The sequence below is a fragment of the Pezoporus wallicus genome, unplaced genomic scaffold (genome assembly GCF_028554395.1).
Source record: "Pezoporus wallicus isolate ANWC-B61680 ecotype Strahan unplaced genomic scaffold, APGP_CSIRO_Pwel_v1 contig_5935, whole genome shotgun sequence".
Lineage (NCBI taxonomy): Eukaryota > Metazoa > Chordata > Aves > Psittaciformes > Psittacidae > Pezoporus > Pezoporus wallicus.
Genome location: NW_026637215.1, coordinates 2,503,820 through 2,523,308, shown reverse-complemented (window position 1 = coordinate 2,523,308; position 19,489 = coordinate 2,503,820). Strand labels below are relative to the sequence as shown.

Genomic DNA, 19,489 nt, shown 5'->3' with positions numbered 1-19,489 from the left:
GTTTATTACTGTCTAATCTGTCTGAAATATGACTATAACAGTAACAGTTGATCAATTTAAAAAGACTAATGTTTCTTTTCTAAGGTGCAGTCTAAGGTCATGCTGTGACCTAGCTATGTAAAGGTGGTACTTAATTGGAGATTCATATCCATATCGTAGTCATGTGCACTTTTATAGTGAAGGATGCCCCTTCTAATGCATCCTGGCTTTGCTTATATTTTTCCAATTGAAGATAAGTGGTTTTCTGTACAGAGAGTTAGTCAGTAAGAAGGAAAAACAACCTCTCTAAAACTGTAGTGTTTTGCATCAGTGGTATCAGGAGAAGGTACTGAATCAAAATTCTTCCTCTAAACATCTCAGTTTTTTTTCTCAGAGAATGGTTTTGGTGAGGTAGTGAGATGGGTCCATGTAACCCATCTCTATGTACAAAGTTTCAACCCTATTTCCAACCATCCCTGAAAGTTAGCTTGTTTGAAATCTATAGTCTGATGAATCTAATGTGATCCTTTTTAATTGTAAAACCCTATAATTTGAATTTAAATGTCAGATTCCTACCAGTGCTTCTCAGGGACCTTGCTTCTCAAGAAAATTCTTTCCTGTTAGGGTGGTGAGGCACTGGAATTGGTTGCCCAGGGAGGTTGTGAGTGCTCCATCCCTGGCAGTGTTCAAGACCAGGTTGGATGAAGCCTTGAGTAAGATGGTTTAGTGTGAGGTGTCCCTGCCCATGGCAGGGGGGGTTGGAACTCGATGATCTTAAGGTCCTTTCCAACCCTAACTATTCTATGTTTCTATAATCTCCATTAGAACCAAAAAAGTGGTGATAGGAGACCAAAGAGGAAGTGTAACTGTCCTTTCCAGAACACAGAGAAGGGAATTTATATGGTGGAAAGCCACGAATGGTTTGTGAGTCCACCTGCTAGTACCATTAGTTCGTGTTAAGTAAACAGGTTAATGCTAGAAGACAGTTTGCACAAGTCCTGTTTCAAAGACTGGCATATTTATGGGGTTTAAATCCATACTAAATGAAAGGGATGCTCCTAAACATATTGATTGCCTTGTTCTTCAGTTCCTAAAAGATGCAGCACTCGCTGATTATTCTTTAAAAAGGCCAGTTTGTTGGTTAAGATTTGTTTTTAGTGTCAAAAATTTGTTTCTCTCATATACATGTGTTATGGAAGATTGTCTTTAAAAAGACAGTGGCATGCTCGTACAATACTTGTTTCTTGTTCTTGGGAACATCTTAGACTGTTGAGATCGTGAAGAAGCTGATTTAGGTTTAGCTGTGTCAGATGTTGCAGATGCTTACTCTGGCAAATACAGATCACTTTGGAGCAGACTGTTACAATGCTTCTCTCTCATTGCTGTGGTGAGGCAATGGCAGGGAGGCAGGTTTACTTAAACTTTATTGGGAAGCTCAGGCTTGTTAATGCATCTTCCACTTGGCTCTGCTTTCCTCAGGTTTTGTTCTTCTTGAAGGAGCCTGATGACCTTTCTTCCTGCTTGGGTGATCCTGAGAGTCTGGGTTTGTTTTCCGAGCACTACTGCTGGGGCAGGGAGAGGGGGAGTGATGCCAGCCCAACCCTGTAGACATCTGCTTGTTTGGGGCATGGGGAATGGGAGAAGAAAAAATTGTGTATTCATAGGTGGCAATGACTGAAGGATGGGAGGTAACTGCAGTGTTGGCTGGCTGGTAGGTTTCCTTTCAGGTATAGAGGAAACCGGGATCCTGATCTAGGACATGAGCTGACAGGGACTGCAATAATTTGTCAGTCAGAATAAGAAGTGATTTGTACAGTGAAATAGATGTGGTAGATGCAATAGAACAGTTCAAGGCAACTCTGAGCTTATGAGTTTTAAATGCATGCTGCTTATCTCCTAACCTCAGTACTTCACTGAGTAGACTCAGATTTGTCAAACCCTTCCCTCAAAGGCAGGAAAGAGTTAACCAGTCAGGCAACTTATAACGGCTGTAATTTAAACTAGTGAATATACTTATTTTATAGTTAGGGAAATTGAAGCACAGTGGGATCAAGTGACCTACTAACATCTCCTAGTCAAGAAACAGCAGGGCAAGTCCTTGAATTTGAGTGTTCTGAGGTCCCTCTCCTCTAGTTCTTTTATTAGGTCATGTTGCTTCCCAGGATAACAACATGTTTGCGCAGTTTGGAAATGCAAGCTGTTTCTTTGCAGAAATATTACTGCAGAATGTTACAAAACTGGAGAAACACCGAGTCTGAAAACAGCTTTAATTCTTGTTTTTAAAACGTAGCAAATGAGATTTAAAAATATGAAAGGCTGCCAGTCTGCTGCTCTAGTTTAAGTATCTGGGTTGTCATTAGGAAAATATTAGAAATGAGCTGGTGATTTCCAGCACTGTTCCTCTGATAGGACAGCCTTGCTGAAAAGGAGGTCTTGGTCCCCAAGATCCTGAGAGAGGAATTAAAATGACGTTTCTGCATTTCCTGTCATTAATTATCTCAAAAAGACCTTGAAATGTGCTTCTGAAGTCTGTCAGCCCGGCACATATGGAATGAAATTTTTCTCCAAAGAGATGAGGTGGACTTGTTTGCCTCTGAGTATCTTCTGAGTTGTTGGTTGAAGTTTTACCGGTGAGGCTATTTTTCAAGTTGCCTTTCAAGCTCAGCAGCCGAAGTCTCATTCCTTTCTCATCCCAGAAGCGTTGCTGTGTTTTTTGAGCCTAGTCCCAAGAACTATCTTTCTATTTGCCTTTCCGTTTTTCTGCTCCATTTCCACTCCTTGTCCCCAAGTTAAGGTGTTAAATTGTTCTTCAGTCAGAGCTAAATAATATGCCACTCGATGCTTTAATAGGCAGGAAGACGTGCTGACAGATCTTCATTTCAGGAGAGGCACTGTTCAGATGTCCTGTTGTTCTGCAATGCTTTGCTATTAAATTTGATGATGGAATATCTAGACAAAGCACCAGCTGACACTGCAGCCATTTTGAGTTGCACATGCTGGAAACCAACCAAATTGGGAAGTGTTACTTTTTTCACAGTTGTGTTTAAAAAGGTAAAAAAACCCTCCACAGCCCTTAACATTCTGAGGTCAGAACATTAGTATTGGTGTTATGTGATGGATAGCCCACTTCTGGGGGTGGAATTACTGTTTTAGCTTTGATTGTAGGATACCAGTGTATCTGCCTGCTATGTACAGCAGGTATTCCTTGTGCTCAGTGGATTTGTAACTTGGAGGGTAGCAAGCAAGTCCCAAGCACTGCAAAGCTGGAACCTCCTCCTTGCTGCAGAAACCAGATGACTTCCTGCCTTGACTGGCAGGAGGGCTTGTGTGCAGCAGGAAAGTTTGTACTCAGTACCTTTAAGTAAGGACAAATAGAATGGGAGTTTTCATTGATAGTTTCTTTGTTCCAACCCAGTGCAAGCTCCCTGCAGTGTGGATGCTGCCATGGCACAGTAGTTCAGCTCTTACTCCAGTGAGTGTTATCATCTGGGCTCAACACTGGTGGTAGACCTCCTGTTGCCCAGCTGGCAGCAGGACAAGAGCCTTGTGCTTGAAGTATAACGAACATTAGTGGTCAAATACATGCAGCAGAGTGGACAGGCTCCAAACTGATAAGCCTAATAAGAAGGTTAATAGCTTGTTCATCACCTTACGTGGGATGGTACATTTGAGGCCCTACTTTAAATGAGCACAGGGAATATTCATGTGAGAAATTGTTCAGTTGGACTGGGTAGATAATAACAATAATATGTTCAAACTATTTTTCCTTTTGAACAATTTTTATTATTATTTTTCTCCTCTTACTCCCTTGCCTACTCTGCTAATCAAATATATGAATTAGAGTATCTCCTGATTAAGTATAACGTAGGCATTGTGGTTCCCGACCCAGGCTGAAGTTTCTGTGGTATGCCACACAATCTTTTGAGAGCAGCAGTCCTCAAACTGGCAATCGTCAAATGTATGGAACAAGTTTTATTAAAGCATTTAATTTCTTTAAGCTATTCCTCTCTTAATCCAGGAAAGACAGGTTAAAAAAGTCTTCTGTAATGTATTTTGGTACTGTGTCAATCAACCTTTTATTGAGTTTTTTTTTAAATTATATTTAAAGTTAGTAGCCAAATAATTGCAGATTATCTTAGTATTTTCCTGCTTTTCTGACAGAGCAGTAAAGGTCACTAACACTTAAGGGTCTTAGACCTAAGCACAACACATTTTAGTTGTGGGAGCTGTTTGTTCCATTCCTGGTTTTGTTCAGTGCTGGAGTTGAGTTTGGAGCCTGCACTCCACACTCCTTACAGCTCCACTTTTACTAAAGATTTGCTGAGAAAAGAGGACATGTCTCTCTGCTTAATATAACAGTCATTGTATATAGCGTCCTGGCACGTGTATAATTGTCTGTAGCTTTCTAATGATAAAGGCGGTTTCATGTGAGAAAGATCTGTTATCAATCTTGGTCCCGACTTGCATTTTATTTCATTAAAGAAATGGCTTATCACAGATGAAACTCCGGATCAATGGTCCTGGCACTCTCTCTCTCTCTTTCTTTTTTTTTTTTTTTTTTTAAATCGCTTCCATTTTGGTGCAGTGCAGTGCTTTTGGTTTAACTGGCTGAATTGATATTCTGAGCAGCAAGTAAGGCAGGATGACAGAGCACCAGCACAGCTACTCCCATCAGTGCTCCAGGAGGGACGCTCTGTGCAACTGCCCACCCTGCCCGAGACAGAGCGCAGTCACGAACCACTGCTGTCCTGGGCTGCCACAGGAAAGGTTCCAACTTTGATGTGCACTGCTTTATACCTACTTCAAGAAAAAACCTGATGTTTTTCTGTGTTTAGTCACTGCTGGGATTGAACGGTTAGAGGTACAGAATCTGAAGTTGCAGTTTGAACACGGTGCATGTACTGATCCCGATTAACTGTGAAAAAAAACTCAACTCACACACAGAAAATGTGATGCTTTTTAAAGGACTGATGTCTCTGTCTTATTTTTAATGCTTGGATTTATTTTTTTTTCTTTCCCATGGCATTCCATTAAAAAAGTCACATTTCAGAATCCTGCATAGACTAATAAACCAAAATAACAGGTAGATTTCTTTAAAGACGTATTACAGACTAGATGGTGAGAAGCTCTAAATAAAACACACTGATTCCTCAGAGCGTTAGGCTGTCATTATCATGAGGCAGAGTGCTGTATTTTGTATGTTTAAAAAGGAAGGGAAAGGACAGAGAGCTCCTCTGGCAGCACATATGGGATTACAGTATATGCTGATGGGACCAGAGCAGATTAAACAGGAGGATGTTTTGTGTGCTTCTCCTGCGTGGGTTTTGGATTGTGGAAGGCATGACAGAGACACAGGTACCACAAGTCCATCACAGCCCTGCAAGCAGGTTTTGGTATTTTCACAGAATCAGCATTGTTCTTGTATAAACAGGGAGATCAGGCTGCCTCTTAGCAAAGGAGGCTGTGAAGGGATTGCAGGAGAGCCGTGTGGGGTGGCTGCTGTCCGGGGTCTCAGTAGGGAACAAAGCTGGGGGAGTGCTGGGCTGCGCGTAGTGGGTTTGCTGCTTCCCTCCGTCCCCTTGCCCCTTCCGTACACAGCGTTTCCTCCCCCCTCCCCGGCCCCCCCCCCCCCCCTTCTCAAATGATGGCGATAAGACTTGACAGCCCTTGTCCTTGAAGGTTTCTCCCGTTTCTGAGTAAGTGGCATATTCCTGGTAGCTTGCCATCTTCCGTTTTTGTCATTATCCCAAGGGAAGTATTAAAATCACAAACAACAACATGGTGGTTCAGTCCATTTTCCTTGCAGAGAAACATTTCCTTTCCCTGCCTATGTCTGCCGTTCGGTTCCCCGCTCTGGCAGCCGCGCAGTGCGGGCAGTAGGCACCCTCCCGCGCGATGGGATGAGACGCGATGGGATGCGGGGCGCGCCGTGGCCCGGCGGAGCCCTGTGGCTCCCTCCCCACCTGCCCGCCGGGTGGTACAGTCTGCAGAGGGACTCCTGTAATGTACCGCAGCTCGCCCAGCCCGCGCAGATGCCGAACCGCGATTACTCCGCTGTGTAATTGAAATCCGTTCGGATTTGTGATGATATCTTAGCCAAGTAAGTAGCGACATCCACAGCATGAGAATAATAATGATGATGATAATAATAATAAAAATAATCTTTCCCCTTTCCGTTCTGAGCTTGTTTATTTGGCGATTTGCTTCTCGTGGAGGCGCAGGCTGATGAGAAAATGGTGTGGAGACTGGGTCTGAGTGGTGCCTTAGGTTTTGGTTCGTGCCCTGTGAATCTCTGGAAAGGTAATGCTGCGACTTCTGTAGATTATTCCTTAAGGTCAAACGAGAACTGCATTGCTAAAAGGCGCTCTTGTGTCAGAAGTCATTCACTGAGCTTTTGTAGGTTGAGAATTCTGTATGATCTTCTTGTTGTTTAAGCATATGGGCTTGATTTTGATTAAATCTGTTCTTTAGTGAGGAGGAAAGCACGTGGATGCGATTTTGCTTTTATCATTGCTGGTAAGGGTCAGATGTGCCTTTTTCTTTCAGAAGTGAAGTGCAGATAAGACACTAAAATGGGAGCAGTACGGCTTGACTTTTTTTTCCCCTTAACTTTGACTAATGGTCTCTTGTGATAGGAAAAGACATTTCTTGTTAGGAGATATGTAATCCTCAGCTGGGTGTATTTATAGAGCTGCTTACAGTTTTCCAGTATGTATGTTTGAAAGTAGAGGGCACACAGATTAAAAAAAACCCAATGTTGCCTTTCTGTTGCAGTGGATTAGAAAATGCAGTTGAAGAAACTGGGGATTTTATGTAATTTCTTTTAAGCATGCATGATGTATCCTGCGGTAAGGTGGGGAACGGCTCTTGGTGGTGTATGGTGCAATAATTAAAAATTCTGACAGCTTTACATGTCATTATTATTTATTTATTAATTTTAAAAAGAAGAATCTGCTCCCAATCCCTGGCTACTGCATGAGGAAGCTTTTAGCCGTTGATGAAACATAGAACGCTGTAACAGAAAGCATAAGATGACAGGAGTCATTTCCTCTTATGTAAAGGGAGATGCTGTGCGCCTGATCCCTGCCTGCGGCGCTGGCAGCTGGCTGCCCAGTGCTCCTGGTGCCGGGCGAGCTTTGCCCCATCCCGGATCCACCGGGGTCCTGCCCGCCTGGGGCAGGTGCTCGGCGCGGCGCGTCCTTGCTGAGGGCTGGGGTCAGTCCCGGAGCACTTCCGCAGCGGAAGCAGATGCTTAGCCCCGTGCTACCCACATCTTCTGGAAGGTAAGGATGGAAGTTGCTGAAAGGGAATGTGGATTCGTTCATGATAAACCTGCGCGTCCTCCCATTCCCATGCAGCCAAAGAGCTGCACGCTTTTTAGGACTTCTGAGCATCTGACCTCCTGATTCCATTCTGTTAGGGACTCTGTTAAAGGATTGCAGAGCTGTTACACAAATTAGGATGTTTGAAAGATGGCTGGCATGCTTCAGATGGAAAAAATGCACTTTTATTGCTGGCATTTGTGGTTAATATGAGATATATACAGTATGAAATTGATAATGGGGGCTTTTGTTAGTCTTTCCTTAGTAAAAGGAGATTACAGATCTACTTCATAGTCCATGTTGGGTATATTATATGTTGAGATGCATTCTTGATTAGCATTTAATTTGTGAGAGGTCGTCCATATGCATGACTAGCTCTTGTACCTTGCTCCGAAACCACTGTTTGGCTCAGGTATCCAGCAGGTCTTTGATCACTTACAGCTTTCACTTTGTTTACCTTTCTCTCATTTTGATCAAAATTGCTACCTGTGAAGGAGTGTTTTATATTTTCCCTGTAGTGCTGGTAAAATGAACAAGTTTCTGAATAAGGCAGTAAAATAAGACTTGGAGATAACTTGTGCGTAATAATGCTGCAGGAATATTTTTATCCTTTCTGTGTGTGTGTATGCCCCCCTTTTTATCCTTTTCCTTTATCTTCATTTCTGTGGAGATTGGCCCACATCAGTGATAAATGTATTTTCAGAGAAAAGATGGTGTTTTTTTTTCTGTTGCAAATGCTCTTTCTCATTCTTTCTGCATATATAAAAAGGTTTCATGCATGTATGTTCAAAGAGCTTGCTAAAGTTGCATGCTTCTCAGTGGGATTGCAGGTTACAGAAGACATGGTGCTGATGACCCAGGTATCACGCTGTGCTTTTAAGAGCTTCCATAAAGTGACTTTTCTGAGTGCTGTTTTCTTTTAAATTTCATATTGTGTATCAAGGAAACTGTTTTCAAGGATGATTTTTTTCCCCCCTTTCGCCTTTCCCATCATTTATAATACAGTGCTGTTGGATTTGGGATGCAATCATTTTTTCTTAATCCTACTTAAAAAAAAGGTTCTAGTCTGAATACTGACAATAGGCTCATACATTCTGCTGGTGTAAGAACGTGACAAGTGTTTTCACTTTTTCATGCTCATCCTGCAGTTCACATTGTCAGATGTCAGTGGCGTATGTAGTAATCCCTTGTTACGTTTTAAAATACATATAGATGTCGTGACCTTGTGACTATATCTCATTCTCCCTGAAACCTTAATCTACTGCAGTAGGGCTCCAGCAGCCCATAGTTCTGTAAATTGCCCCCTCTCCCCACTTCCCTTTTAAGAGATGTAAATACTTTTACAGGTTGGACTTAAAATAATGTTCTGAAGGGAAGAAAGTGGTTTTGTGTTTGATTCACCTGACTGTGGAACCCTGCAGAGAACAAGCTTGCCTTTTGCCAGGTTCTTCATCATATTTTCAAGGAGAGACAAAGAAGGGTATTACAACTGACTGAAATTTTGTTTGCTTTCAGCCATCAGCCAGAAAGGAATTGTGCCTTTCTGGCTGATGGCTGAAAGCAAACAAAAATTAATTACATCCCTATTATACCTTACCAGATCAGCTGCAACCCCCCCTGCCCCCCCCCCCCCCCCCCCCCAGATTTAAAATGACACAATTCTGAATAATTTTAATACGTCAGTTGTAAAAGAGGTTTAAAGAAAAAAAAAAGCAAAGGATGATTATGATTGAACCATCTGCTCCTAGAGAGGTGTTTTTGTTTAATTCGTCTCCAAAAACGTGTTGGTGAAGGCAGGCTCTCTTGTGCTTTCATGAAGATTCCTTTCCTGTGAGGCAGGAAGGGAGCAGTGAATGCCCTGTGGATGGAGGCTCCCTCTCTGCATGGCTCAGCTGCAAATCCAGCACCAGGAATCTGTGACCGGGATAGTTCTGTGCCTCTGCAGCACCTGCAGTCCAGGCGCTGGGTTTGCGATGAGGAAACCTGGGCTCGGAGTTAGCTTGCCAGAGCTTTATGATGCACAGTAGGGAGGCTCAGCACCCTGAGACTATGAATTTATCCTTGGGTAACACCTGTGTGTCCATCACGCTCAGAGATAATATAGCCTTACTGGAACGGTTGCATAATATAACAATATTTTTGCCTAGATAGGTTATGGTTTGTAAGTACACATGAATAAAGGATATGTAAGATTATACAGGCTGTATAGATATATAGGCTTTAACTTCATACATAAAGCAATGAAGATGATCAATAACATTTCATTTTAATCTTTAAAGTTTGTCCTGTTGTACAAAGCACAAGCATATCGTACAATATTAAGAGCTGTGGATTTTTTTGTTTAAAGTTTTGCTGGGTTTGCGCATGTCTGTGGGAAAAAGCATATTTTTAATGTTGTTCTTGATATATTATCTTGTTTTACATATTACACCTGGAGATTTGCAGTTGAAGAAAAAAGAGTCAATTTATAACGGAAGGGTTGGGAATGAAGCATATTTTAAAATAGCCCAGTAACAGGAAAATATTTCTAAGAGGCTGGCATTGCTGTAAAACGCAGGACATGTTCCTTCGTAACACTGCAGATCAGTGAAATATGAAGACTCAGAAGTGTGGGATGCCTGCTTGAATATCAGACTTTGCAGAGTTGAGAAATGGTAACCAAGTTACAAATTACTTCCCTTCTACCACATCCTGCACGAACAAGTTCATCCTGCTCATAATGTGTTTTGCCTTGGTTCTGAAGTAGCCATTGTACAGTTAGAGCATACAAGGATTATGCATCGTTCTATCAGACATTTTAGAAGCAATTCATGTGGAAACCTAGAAGAGGACCAGCAGTAATAACTGTGATTTATTTGAAAGAGTTTGTGCATTTTTAACCTATTGTCGCATTTCCACATGTGGTAAAGGCAAAATAAGGGTAGAAGCTAGCTGATTTCAGTCGTGGCATCACAGAAGAGTTGCGACTGGGAGGTGCCTCGAGATCATCCAGTCCAAGCCCTCCTTCCCAGAGAGCAGGTTTCTCAGAGCTGTGTCCAGTTGGGTTTTGTGTATCCAGAAGGGTGGAGACTCCACAACCTCTCTGGGCATCCTGTGCCAGTGTCTGACCACCCTCACAGTTTTCTCATCTTTAAATGCAATTTCCCATGTTTCAATTTGCTCTCACTGCCTTTTTGCCTTTCACCAGGCACCGCTGAGAAGGGCCTGTTTCCATCTTCTTTAGTCCTTCACATCAGGTGTTTATGTGTATTGATACCCCCTGAGACTTCTCCAGGCTGAACAGTCCCAGCCTTCACCATCTCCCTTTTGTATGTCAGGTACTTCAGTCCTTTTATCATCTTTGGCCCCTTCATTGTTCTGGTTCTAGGGAGTCCATGTCTCTTTTGTACTGGGAGCCCAGCACCAGACACTGCACTCCAGAGGTCTCGGCAGTGTTGAGTGGAGAGAGAGGAAGGCTCACCTCCCTCGGCATGCTGGCAGTGCTCCGTCTAATGCAGCCTTTGCAGTGAGGATGTGCTGCTGGCTCACCTTGGGTCCACCAGGAACCCCAGGGCCTTTTCTGCAGAGCTGATCTCCAGCCGCCTGGCCCCAGCCTATCCTGCCTGGGGTTATTCCTCCCCAGGGGCGCTTCCCTTTGCTGGACATCCTGAGGTTTCTGTTGGCCTGGATATCTTAACAGAGAAGAGTGTGCAAGTTGCAATATTGAAGTCTAATATATTGTATCAGCATCCTAGGTGCAGTTTGGTATGGATATAAACTTAATGAGGATGAAAAAGGAAAATCAGTGATTTAGGTTTACTAAAAGCTTATTTTACATTTAAGAATGAAGACTCACAGCTGATGAAGTAATTTCAACTGATAATTTTGTTCACTACATTTCAAATAAAGTGAGTTAAAAATAAAGCTGTATGAAATGAATTAAAAATAAAAGGAGTTTTAGTCCACTATGATTTGAGTCTTGCTGAATCTATCAGACAAAATGAGGAAACAGCACATAGAAGATGCTTATCTGTTAGATGTTGGGCAAAGAGAGATTTTGGTACAGTCATCTGTCCAGTTCACTGGCCTCCCCAGCTCCTGACCTCTGGAGATGAGTTTGGCATTTGAAGTAAATGACACTCCTCATATATACACTTCATCTGAGAAGATTTTTACTTAGACAAGAGCTGTCTTCAGGATGATAAGTTACCTTCTGTGCTTTTACTTGAATGGTGCTCCATAGTACAATTCAGTGCAAACTTTGTACCTCAGTTTAGGACAAGAAACAGCATTTTAAATGTCTTCAAGGATTCTTCCCTCTGTATACCTCATCCAACATCTGATAAGGCAATTCCTGTCTTGCTGAGACAACAGTCAGTCTACCACAGCTTTTAAGTAAAACTTAAGTGAACTGCCTGTTGGGTTGATTTAACGGTTCTTTTAGGTGAAACTGAGTCTCTCTGCATACTACCATAGCACTGGCAAAGTGGGAATTTGGTACTGGCCTTTAAACATAAGGCCACATAGAGTCAGTGTTAAACATTCTGGGAAAAGTGTAAGTAGAAATACATCTAACTTTTTCCACTAGCCAAGAGGCTAATTGAAGCTGATCCAGCATATGAAGTGTAGGCTCGTGCTGACCGGGATGTTGTCAGGGCCAGCATGCTCTGTCCAGAGGAGCCGAGCCAGCCAGTTGTTGCAGGTGATGCAGGAGATGTCAGCCCACGCTGGGTTGGGATTCTGGGTTTTTCCAAGATCCAACAGGTTTATTTAAGATCCATAACCTACTTGATCTCACATGTAGGCTGTCCTAGGCATCCACTAGCATTTGTCTCCATGCATCTCAGTACGACAGGGTCTCCCCTTACTCCCATGGTCTTTTGTTCAGTCTTCACTGCTTTTATCCCAGACACCCTTCTTTTCACTAAGACCACTTCTTTGAGGAGCACTTCTTTTCCTTCTGGACCTTGAGGGGCCTCAGTTTTCCAAATCTCAGGAGTCTGCACAGAATCATAATGCACGATCACCAGCCTCTTTGGTGGCGTTGTCTTGTGTCTCTTCATTAACTGGGTATCCCACTGCTGCTTTGTCCAGGTATTATAAAAACTTGCAACCAGTCCATTCAGGTTGTAGGCAGCAAGAAGCAGGCCTAGGCATGAGAATGGAACAGTCTTCGCTGTATTTACACCCTCCCGTCCATCCGTTTATCTGCTGCATTCAACATTTAAGCTGTTTTTCACCTCCAACTGTAGCATGCTTCTCCACTGGTAGGGGTGGTGAGGACCTCCATTCCTGTTGTGTTGATTACCTCAGGCCATTGCCTTTTGAGAGCAGACATTGCCATCCAGTCATTGCTGCAGTAGGTTTCTGTGCGTTAGTGGACCTTGAGAAAAGAGTTATGCTTTACAGAAGGATGGTGGGTGTGTATTTTGGCGTGTGCAGTATATACAGTTTGTTTTACAGGATGGATATATTGTAATGGTCACGCTCAGCATCTAACTAACCTTGTCACAGACGCTGGTGCTGATGAAGCATGATAAGAATCCGCTGCCACCCTTACGACTTGTCTTTCAGAATGGTACGCGTTGTGTCACATAGGTAATTAGAAGAGAACAGTGTTCCCAGTAAACTGTTCCAGCCTCTTTGGGTGTGATTGCAAATGTCAGGAGGCAGCATTGATTTGTGTCATTTGTAAGTCTGTTTAGGAAGAAACTGTTGTCCTGGCTGAGGACAAATACTGAGTTCTGCACTGTGTGCTTTTGACATTTCTTTCCTTTGCTTAAATTCTAATGAAGATTTTGTGCATGTTGTCCTAAAAATACATTGGCTACTGTTTGATATTAGGCATCAGTGAAATGTAATTGCAATTGAATAATGATTTTGTGTTGCTTTTCACAATGAAAGGAGATTGTCATCCTCCCTCCTATTTATGAATAGCTTAGCTAACCTGGGAAATTGGAAGAGGAATTGTGTGCAGTTTCTTAGATGCAATGCAAATTGTTGTGCTACCCAAGGAGGGCATTTGCATTATAGTAGGACCAGTTGCCTCTGTAATGCAGTGGTGGTAAATTGCTGTGCAGAGAGCTGCAGGATAAAATGGTAGTGCTGAATCAGCATTACTGAATAAGATGGCTGAAAATGCCATGAAAATAAACTGTTGGAGCAGGAGGATTAGAGAAGTGATGATATGCCTAATTTCCATGCATTATACTGTCCAGCATTCCATATAGGCTTGGGAGCAAACTCATACTTTTGTGGGCTATTTCCATTTGGTTCTCCCTAAGCATCCATTGATGTTCTAATATTTCTATTGCAGCACCAAGGAGTCTGCTTCAGGGCACAGGGGGGTTGAGCTGATGTTTTATTACTAAGCGTATGTGGGGAGCTGTTAGCCCACAGGGCACTTGGTATATGCACCGTTGTTTGGAGAAACTTCTGTTAATTTAAGTCTTGCTCTGGTTCATCCAAAATAGCCTTGTGTATTTTCTATCTGTTCTGCAAAGTGCCTAGGTGTTAGAGGTAGGTATAGAATGTGGAGGGGTGAAACTCATTTGTATGTTTTGGCTGTAATGTGAAGACAAAAGAGGTGACTGTATGTTTTCTAGGAATATGTGACATGAAAACCAGTGGCACGTCGATAGAGACCACTGGAGTCTGTCTCAAATGAAGTTCTTTCCATATGCAGGTAGGACCTGGAGGGCCAGCTGCTGCCTGTGCCTGCTGTCACACTTGACCTTGGGGAAGGCACAGTGTGCTGATAGAGACAAAGTGTACTCAGGCTGTTAAAAAAGGTACTGTGCTGCAAAGATTGAATTGCTGTCTCTTTCTTTGGTTATCCTCTTTTGAATCTTAATGTAACAGCTCATTTGAAGAAATTATCTGTGCCATTCCCTACCTTGTTATGGATCATTCCCCTCTCCAAAGCAGTGTTTACAGGATAATAAAAAAAATAACCAGCAACCTGAGAAAGGGACACACAAAATCTGCAATGCAGAAATAGGATAATATATTTATCTGACTTCTCATGCAGAAAGATGATTAATATAGTACCAACTACAGGGTTTATAGCTGGATATATCATTAAGGTTCCCTGTAACTCTAATGTGAAAAGATGATAAATGAAGTGTCCTCTTCCCTGCCCTTGTCCTCCTTTTTCTAGTTTAGAAATACACTTGGAAGTTTTAATCTAAAAACATGATCCTGATACTAGAACTGTGGATGGAAAGAAATGAAAGAGAAAATGGAAGACATCTGAAGTGGTTCTTCTTGAACCTTTTGAAGCATTAAAATTGAGTGCCTGAGGTCTTACGATACAAGCTTCATTTACATATCTTCATTTGAATTAAGAGTGTATCTTTAAAAATATTGCTAGGACAGTATTTAGTTTTTTTTTTTTTCTCTTGGAGAAAACTAGAATATAATTTCTAAATTGGGACTGGTTTCCTTCTAAGGAGGTCTTGCTCCCCTCTAACTGATGAAAGCAGCAGATACAGGACATGTTATTTTTAGTTTTTATTATCAATAAGGTAAGCAGCAGTACTTCTGGAGCTTTAATTGCCAAACCCTGAGAGAAGAGTAATTGTAACATTTAAAATAAACCTGAATGAGAATGCTATGAAAGAACAGATGATAAAGGAACTAGAAATAGGCATCCATATTATTCGTTTAAAACAAGGCACTTTATACTGGGAAGACAGGACCACTGATCTCATCCTGAGATCCTCTTGCTTGTGATCAATGGGAATCAGAGGAGATTAGGGTCTGTGATTCTGTATAAAGCTGCTGTGCTGGATTTGTTACATGAGGTGAAATATAATCCCCAGCCGGACTCTCTTTAGGCAGAGGCATGACCTAGGGGTTGTGACAGTGGCGTAAAAATTAAAGGGGTAGGCTCAGTGCTGAAACTGCCAAAGCAGACACTGAGAACTCTGCAGAAGTTTTTCTGCTGATGAGGACGTTTTCCATTGTGAAGCTTGCTTGAGAAGAGATTTGACCACTGGTGAATTAGGAAAGGGATGAATCCTTCAACACAGAAGAGAAAATACATATGTGTGTGTGTGTATATCTATATATAGATACAAAAATATAAAAGCACCCTAAACAGAGAAGAGTTGTTATAAACCCCTTTTTATTGTTTAGTGTACTGTGTAGTTTAATTCAATTCAAAGTTGTTCTTTCAGTGGCTCACTTGAAAACAATACCAATGTTGTATTCCCTCCCACACATAAGATCCACTCCCTTCCTCGGTACTTCTTGTTTGACCTTACAACTAGTTCTCTAGAAAGCTTCATGCCAGCTATTTCTCTTGAGGAGTTGCCCTGAGGAGTGCCAGCAGCACATTACTGTGTTGGTTTGCCTTTTGCATTTGTTTGGTGGTGAACACAGAGCCTCAAAGTGGAGGTCGTAGTTAATTCAAAATTTGATATGGATTTGACTTTCTCTCCCATGGCTCTGGCTTTTTATAGCAACCAAATTTCACCGCGGCAATAAAAAGACAAATATGAGAACACTTGTGATTGCTTGAGATAAAACTTTCTTGGGAGCTATGGAATTCATTCCTGCAGAAGAGTGAACAGACTGTGGAATGAACCACTTAACTCCATTAAGTCACACAGCACAAACATCTATGGTGATACCCATAAGGTGCTGATGAAGCTGGTTTTAATTTGGTTTAGGAAGGAAGAGGGTGAGGTGAACACACCCAGTAGAAGTCTTGAAATATAGATTCGCCTCCAAACCTTGTATTATATGACTTAAAGTGGGGATTGATCAGCTTCCATGGGAAAGGCAGAAGGTGTGCTAGTCTGTGCTTGCCCACAGTAAACAGTCTGCAGACCAGTGACAGTGGTTTGGAGGGGGTTTGAGCCACTTAAGAGGATGGAAAAATTCTTGTTGTAAGTAAGGTATTTTTGCGGTGGCAAACTCTTCTGTCTTGCTTCAAATGGAAGTATTGATCCTAGAAAGCCTCACCGATGCTTATGGTAGGAGTTTATGACTGCAGCGATATGACTCTGCGATGCTGGTGTTGGAAGAAGGCTTTTATGGCACAGTTCTCGTCCTCGTGTACAGACACAACAGCAGTTGTGAGGATCTTACCCAAGGAGTACAGGAAATACATAAACAACTAGTGATAGGGAAATAAACCTGCTTAAAAGCCTGTATGTCTGATTTAAAATCTCTTATATGCCTTCCCACAACATGGATAGCTCAGCTACTGTCAATCTGTCCTTCATGCATCTACACAATCTGCATGTCCCAAAGCCTTCAACAATGACTTGTCTCCCCTGAGCCTCCTCATCAAAGCCCAGTAAGGTTGATTTTTAGCTCTTTATTGCTCTTAAGTATATACCCATAGGAGAAATGTAATTTGCTGTATGTCTTTTTGAGATGAGTTATTGAGAATTAAGGTCATGCTAGTTCAGCCTGGCAGCTGAGTCCCTCTGCTTGTTTTTCTCCACAACCAATGTGTCCCTAGAAATCCTTGTCTCAGGTTTCTTGCTTGACTTTATTGTACAGCCTTCCTCCTTTTTTCAGACTGATGGTTGTATCGGTTGTTGTAGCTTGTTGATCTTCTTCAGCATCATCTGCTTTCATTAGCATTTTTTGAACAAAGGAATGAATCAGAATAAATTACAACTAATAGAAATATAGGAACAGATTATCGTTTTGCAAAGCTGAACTCTCTCAAAGGAGATTACATATTTAAATTGAACAAATACAACTTCATAATTTAACTAAATTAAACATCATCTAATTCTACTTTGGAAGCCAAGTAATTTTAATCCATACTCAGTTTCTCATATAAATATTTCCCGACTCAGTTTTATTCTTGGAAGTATTCTTATTCATATTTAAAAACCAAAAATGTGCCAAATGGAACCACAGTTGTGTATGCTGAATAAATGTAAGAGCTTGGGTATCTTACATTATAATCTGGATCTGGCAAGAGGAGAAGATTGCTTTTGTGAGTGTCCAAGTAGTAGTGTAAAAATGCTTTTGAGAACCTAATACTTCTTTCTAAAGCTATCTGACTGATGGCATGCCTGAAAAATCCTTTCCATAAATCCCTTACGTGTAGTTCAAAAGAAAGGAGTAGATGATTGGAAATCAATGTATTTCCCCAGGGAAAATTAATGCAGAAACTCTGGAGGTGCAAGTATTACACAGATGGGCTGCATTTTGAACAAGTTCGTGTTCATTGATGGAAGATATGTTTTGACTGCATAATTAATTCTTAGGATTGGGAGCATTTAAACCCCCAAATACAGCACCTTGTGATTGGAAGTGAATTTTAGCAATCATCTTCCTAGACAAGAAAGAACCTTTCAAAAAATATGTGGCAATAAGGTTCAAGATATCTGGTTAAATATTTCAAATAGTGTTCACAAAGCTGAAATACAGTTTTAGTCCAACTTATATTCAGTCTAAAAACCGTGATCAAAAGCAGTTCTCCAGATATAGACTTCAGTGAAGTTCTTTGTGTTCATTATGTCGCTAGGTACATGTGGCGGAACTGACCTGTCCAATGGCTTTGGTGGCTGAAAGCAGTTGACAGTGGTTGTGAAAAAGATGTAATTTCCAAGTAAATCAGATTTAAGATTATCAAGATTCTTTTTGTCTAATATCTCAATGATCAAACAAAACAAGACCAGTGAAACAAATCCCTGCAGCTTTTTTCTGATTTTGATATTAACCCATTTATTTATGTTGTAACACAACAATACCTCTCCAGCAGCAGGAAAAAAATCTTGTATGTAAGATTTCATGTTAAAATCCCTGATAGTGATAGTTTTAGTCAAATTATAATTGCCACACTCAGATTTTTTTAATGGTAATAGCGGAATATAGCTTTTCCTAGTATTTGAATTTGTGAGCGTTTGCTGTGTGTAGTAACAACAGAGTAGAGCTTGCTAATTCTCTGCAGTGATTTGGAAGCACTGTAGATTAATGAGTACTGTGGGAAAAGGCACAGTTCAGGAATGCTTGATGCACACTGGAATTTTCAGTTTTGTTAGTGAAGAAGCTTGTATTCTGTCTGAAAGCTGGTTTGGATTGACCTCTACAGCAACACTCACGGCACAGCCCCCCTGTTAGAGACGCAGCCATCGGAGCCTTCGCACTGTTTTGCTGTAGCGCTGAGCTCTGTGCCAAAGGATGGGAGCAAGAGCACGGCAAGGACGCTCTGAGTCATGCAGGCTGTGTGACAGCGAGGGGCTGGCTGGTAGCAAAGCAGTTCACAGGCTGCTTTCTGCGGGACTGCTGAAGGGCGGCGCAGGCCCGGGTAGGAGAAGTGATGCTGTCGGCAGGTCAGCGGTGCAGGATGTGAGAACTTCAGCTACTGCATTTCTTCATCAGCTGAACTGCAGAGCAGCCATCAACGGCCAGAGGAAGCGATGGCTGCTTTGGTTTATTCAGTCTTCCTTCACAAAAGGGATTTCTGGGTAGGAATTCTATAGCGTGGCAAGCAAAACATACTTACCTGCTAGTTTCTAAATGCAGTTTCATCTGAAATCAAAGAACGTGGCGAGTTCTCCAATTACATGTGCAGCCAGGATATTTTGTTGGTTTGGTATGAAGGAAGATCTGTGATGATGGCGTGAACATGGCTGCGTTGGTACTGCTCTGCAGTATCGGGATGTCCTTAAGTATGTTTGCAGTGGGGATAACAGGAGGGAGAATGTCGTTAATGGAATGCAGCAAGATGGTGGTTCAGGAGCTAGATGAAGACATTTTGCAAGTGAAATATTTTCATAGCCCTGCGTCTCAGAAATGAGTACTTGTCCCTGAATGATACAGTGTTGTAGGCACATGTCTTCAGGGTGGGAGCAACAGGAGAGGTCAGGTACAGGCACACACAGTTAAATCCATTGAATGAAAAGTATTAGTGTTTTCTGCAAGTAAAAGTTGCCAGATTTTGACAGTTCTTACTAAGCCCGATGTAAAACATCTGGCATAATAGCTTTGGTATTTTTGGTAGGTACATCTGCCTGCAGAGAAAGACCCAGGGAAGCATAATTTAATGCACTTTTTCGAAGCAGTATTGGGACTCTTTGCCTGTGCATTGTAATAGAAGATCTCTTGCCACTGAACTTCTGGATGCGTTCCCATCTTTATGAATATACCTGTTATTTTGGATGTGGTTAGATTCTATCCTTCATGTTAACTATCCGTTAATTGCAACAGATGATTTTTATATATTCAGATCTTCT

General features: G+C 41.8%; 1 protein-coding gene across 10 annotated transcripts in view; it reads left to right on the top strand.

Moving 5' to 3' along the window:
- ATP2B2 (ATPase plasma membrane Ca2+ transporting 2) overlaps positions 1-19,489 on the top strand; it is a 273,342-nt gene that overhangs the window by 23,218 nt on the left and 230,635 nt on the right. For 3 of the 10 annotated variants that reach the window (XM_057404269.1, XM_057404266.1, XM_057404267.1), the window contains exon 1: positions 5,760-6,079. The exons of 1 other annotated variant lie outside the window; for it this stretch is intronic. The gene's annotated coding sequence lies outside the window, so the exon portion shown is untranslated. Of the gene's footprint in view, positions 1-5,758; positions 6,080-7,034; positions 7,263-19,489 lie in introns of those variants that run through there. 6 more of the 10 variants (XM_057404259.1, XM_057404270.1, XM_057404271.1 and 3 more) reach the window with 5 other exon arrangements.